Consider the following 4,725-nt stretch of genomic DNA (forward strand, 5'->3'; position numbering starts at 1 on the left):
ACATAGTAGAGCATGTGTCCTTGTTACATATTGGAGCATCTTCTGGGTATATGCCCAGGAGTGGTATAACTAGGTCGCAAAAACAATTTCCAAGAGGTCCCAAGAAAGTGTCAGCAGGACTTCATGTTTCCAGCTAAGAATAAAGAGTTCTTCGTGTCAGTCCAAACTCTGGTTTTGGTTTTAGCAATTCTGATGGTTGGAAGGTCGAATCTCAGTTATTTTGATTTGCATTTCCCTGATGACTAAGAACAGTGAACATTTCTTAAAGTGATTCTTGGCCATTCGAGATTCCTCTGTCGAGAATTCTCTACTTAGTTTTACTTGGAGCTTGGGGGAGACTAGTGGAAGTCAGGGGAAAGACTGAGGGGTTGGAAGAGGATAGGGACTCCACAGGAAGACCAACACACCTAACTAATCTTGACCCTTGGAGGCTCCCAGAGAATGAGCCACCAACTAAAAAGTGAGCATGGCTGGACCTAGGCCCTCTTCTTATATGCTAGAAGATGTGCAGCTTGGTCTTCATGCAGGTGACCCCAAAACTGGAGTAGGGGCTGTCCCTGACTCTGTTGCCTGCCTGTAGATCCTGTTGCCCTAACTGGGTCACTTTGTCTGGCCGCAGAGAGAGAATGTATCTAGCCCTGCAGTAACTGATGAGTGTGTGTGTGTGTGTGTGTGTGTGTGTGTGTGTGTTTCTCCCTTCTCAGAAAAGAAGGGAAGGGAAGAATGGGGGAGAGGCTAATATTGGGGTATAAAGTGAATAAAGATGGCACTAAAGCTTTTTCTGCGCTATCTGGGCATAAGTCCCTAGGCGTTGTTCTTGTAACTTAAAGGGAAACTTACACAATGGAACCCTTGATGTCCTTCAGACGAAGGAAGAGGATGTCTTCAAATTCCTTGCTGCATGAACCCACTTAGGTGGCACCCACCTTGACTTTCAGATGGAGCAGTACATCTACAGAATGGAAAGTGACAGTATATACATCATAAATCTGAAGAGGACCTGGGAACCGCTGTTGCTCGCAGCTCAAGCTATTGTTGTCATTGTGAACCCTGTTGAGATCAGCGTCATCTCCTCCAGGAACACCGGACACTGAGCTCTGCTGAAGTTTGCTGTCTTCCACAGGAGCCACTCCAATTGCTGGCTGCTTCACACCTGGGACCTTCACTGACCCGATCCAAGCAGCCTTCAGGGAGCCACGGCTTCTAGAGGTGACTGATCCCAGGGCTGACCACCAGCGCCACTCACAGAAGCCTCTTATGTCAACCTGTCCACCATTGCTCTGTGTAACACAGATTCTTCCCTGCATTATGTGGACATAATTATGTTGCCATCCCCTGTACTAAAAAGAGAGCTTACTCAATGGGTCTGATGTGGTGGATGGTGACCCGGAAAGGATTCTACATGCAAGGTACTATTTCCTGAGAGCACCCATTGGAGGATATGCCTGAGTTTTACTTCTACTGAGACCCAGGGGAGATTGAGAAGGAGGAGCAGGAGGCTTCTGAGGAGGCAGCAAGAAGGAATTCCAGGACCGCACCAGCTCCTGAGTTTACTATTCAGCCTGAGGTGGCTGAATGGTCTGAGGGTGTGAAGGCAGGTACCCTCTGTGCCCATCCAACAGTTCCCCACGGAAGACTGAAGTGCGGAGCCAGTCACGGAGAACTGATCAGCGGCTCTCACAGCGCAGGCCACTGAGTGGGTTGGAGCCATCACTGAGTGGTCCTGAGTTGCTTTGCAGACAGACACCTGAGCAGAGGGACAAAAAGGAGGAAGGGAAATAAAGTTCCACAAAGCTGAAAGAAAAAAGATGGAACTAGAAAATATCACCTTGATTTAGGTAACCCAGACCCCCCAAAGACCTGGCGTAATCACCATCATGGCGATTCCATCTAGCGACTGATGGAAACGTGCGGAGAAGACCAAACATTCAACGGAGTTCAGGGAATCTTGCAGGATGAAGGATTTTAGGAACCAGAAAGATCATGGACACTGCAATAATGCTCACAGAATCAGCTAACCTGGGCTGATAGGCCCTCACTGAGTCTGAATTCACAATCAGGGATCTTGCATGGGTCTAACCAAGGCCTCTACATATACATTACAGTTGTATAATTTGGTGGTTTTGTAGTTCTCCTAACAGAAGGAGCAAGGGCTGTTTCTGACTCCTTTGCCTTCTTTTAGGATCCCCTTTTTCTCCCACTGGGTTACCTTCTCCAGTATTAATATGGAGGGGAGGTGTCTACTCTTACTGTAACTTAGTATCCCATGTTTCCTTGATTTCCCTGGGGGACCTGCACTTTTCTGAAGGGAAGAAGAGAGGAGCGGATGTGGAGGGAGGAGAAGTGGGGAGGGACTTAGAGAGGAAGAGGATAGGAGAAACTGGTAGGGATGTTATATATGAAAAAATGGAAAACATTTTCACGAGGCCGATAAGGAGTGCATAAATTGACAGGAACCAAACATTAGACAGGGAAGCCTTTGGACCCGCATCTCTTGGGATAGTGGTGAATTTGTGGTAAATCCTAGTTTCAAGACAAGACCATGGATATAATGGGCAATAATGGAACTAGAGAATGCTGGGGCTAAGGTCAGGTAGTTACTGGAAAATATTGTGAGGCAGAGTGAACATCTGGAATTGGGGCATGGTGTGTGTGTGTGTGTGTGTGTGTGTGTGTGTGTGTGTGTGTGTGTGTGAGAGAGAGAGAGAGAGAGAGAGAGAGAGAGAGAGAGAGAGAGAGAGGGCAGATGTTAGGCCTGAAGCCCTTAATGTCTGACTATAAAGACCCATAAAACACCAGCCTTGAATTGGAGGGGAAGCAACTCTGAAGTGTGTAGGCTTATAGTTTTCAAAACCTACTTTAATTATGGTTCTTAAACACCTTCTTTCTAGCCCACCAACTAAAGGTAGGGGGAAAAGATGGTTAATAGGACAATGGACATATGGACTTGTTTAGAAGTAGCTATTTGGAGCAATTCTGAACATGAATCAGCAGCAGCAGCTCCATCCAGAAGTAACCTCAAGGGTCTGTTGAATTGGTACAAGTCTGAGTCCTAAGATGTGGCAAGAAACAGCTAGAATACCGCAAGAAGTTCTTTGGGCCATTTCTGTCTACTAACACGTGGCAAACAAAAATCATCGAAGACCAGCAAAGTGTTGCAAGGTGTACCAATGGAAGGGTTGTCAAGTGAAGACCAGTGAAGTGCCTCTCACTGCCTGTGGGGTTTATATTTATATTCTTTCTAAACATTACATGCCCTCTCAATTGTCTGTTTTCACTTTCAGCAAAATATCATATGCCATTTCTCAAGACAGCTTCCAGAAAAACACCATGTGTCTATTCTCAGCCAAACCTCACATGTCCTCCTTTCATAATACAGCCCCCCCACCCCAATCACATGATACAACTGAGTCTCCAAATATACCAGAAACTTCCACTTCAGAAATAGATGGGTAGGCAACTCTGAAGTGGATGGGGACAGGGCCCTGGAGTGGAGGGGGAAGTGGCACCAACTCTGGACCTGAGATGAAGATTCAGTTAATGAAATGGATTAATGTCTTTGAAGGCAAAGAAGTAGAATTCTACTGTTCTTTGCTCTCCTGAAATGTATAGAGTTTACGGTGGTAAGCGGTATCCAATTCAGCAGAGAGATTATTTGATTTTTAGTTGCTTAATCTTAAGAAATACAAAGTTTAGAACTGTTGGGCATATCTTTGCCATGAAATGTATTCATCTCTGGTTCAGTGGAAATTTGAATATAGCATTGCTGAGTCATTTCCTCAGTCTGAAGTCTGAATTTTAACCAAATTAAAGATTAAAAAACATGCTAAGCCATAGAAAGATCTTTGTTTACAGCATTATGTTATAAGTACATTTATCTCAAAACTGGAGCTCTGTGTTGTCGGCACAATATAAAGCTACGTACTGTGTAACGACACGTCCTAGAGTCTACTGTCCTGGTTTTCTTTATATTGCTGTGAGTAAAACACTCTGACAAAAAGCCACTTGAGCAAGAAAGGATGCACTTCATTTTGCATTTACACATCACAGGGCATCATTGATGCACTCAAGGTAGGAGGAATCTCAAAGCAAGACTGCCACCCTGGGAACACACAAGCCAGAGAATTCCATCAGGAGTCATAGAAGATGTTACTTCTTTGACTGCCCTCTCACAGACTCTCTTATGCCTCGTAGGATCATCTGATTTGAGATAATATGGCCCACAGTGTGGTACTCCCCACCCCCTACTACCCTACTATCAGTTAGTAATCAGGACAGTCCTCCCAGTGGCCAGTCTGTTCCAAGTTGTTACCCAATCAAGGCTTCCCTCTCACTGGCTCTAGGGTATCTTGAGGAGACAATTAAAGCTAACTAGGACACTATCCAATAAACAAATATCCGGTAACTTTTACTTTTGAAAAGGTTTGGTTTTAGTTTTTGTTTGTTTGTTTGTTTTTTGAGGCAAGGTTTCTCTGGATCGCCCTGGCTGTCCTGGAACTCACTCTGTAGACCAGGCTGGCCTCGAACTCAGAAACCCACCTGCCTCTGCCTCCCAAGTGCTGAGATTAAAGGCATGCGCCACCACTGCCCGGCTTGAAAATGTTTGGTTTTAACAATAAAGTATCTGAGCACAGCGTATCCTTCTCCCCAAACCTAAAGGGCTTAGCTCTTCCCCATGCTCCCATCTTTGGTAGCTCTACTTGTATTTAACCAGTTAGCTTGAGA

The 4,725-nt window shown here is 45.2% G+C and overlaps 1 pseudogene; it reads left to right on the plus strand.

Moving 5' to 3' along the window:
* The window catches only part of LOC116094836, a 9,274-nt pseudogene extending 7,547 nt beyond the window's left edge, over positions 1–1,727 (plus strand).
* Positions 1,728–4,725: the final 2,998 nt, after the last annotated feature.

This window comes from Mastomys coucha, unplaced genomic scaffold (assembly GCF_008632895.1).
Source record: "Mastomys coucha isolate ucsf_1 unplaced genomic scaffold, UCSF_Mcou_1 pScaffold17, whole genome shotgun sequence".
NCBI lineage: Eukaryota > Metazoa > Chordata > Mammalia > Rodentia > Muridae > Mastomys > Mastomys coucha.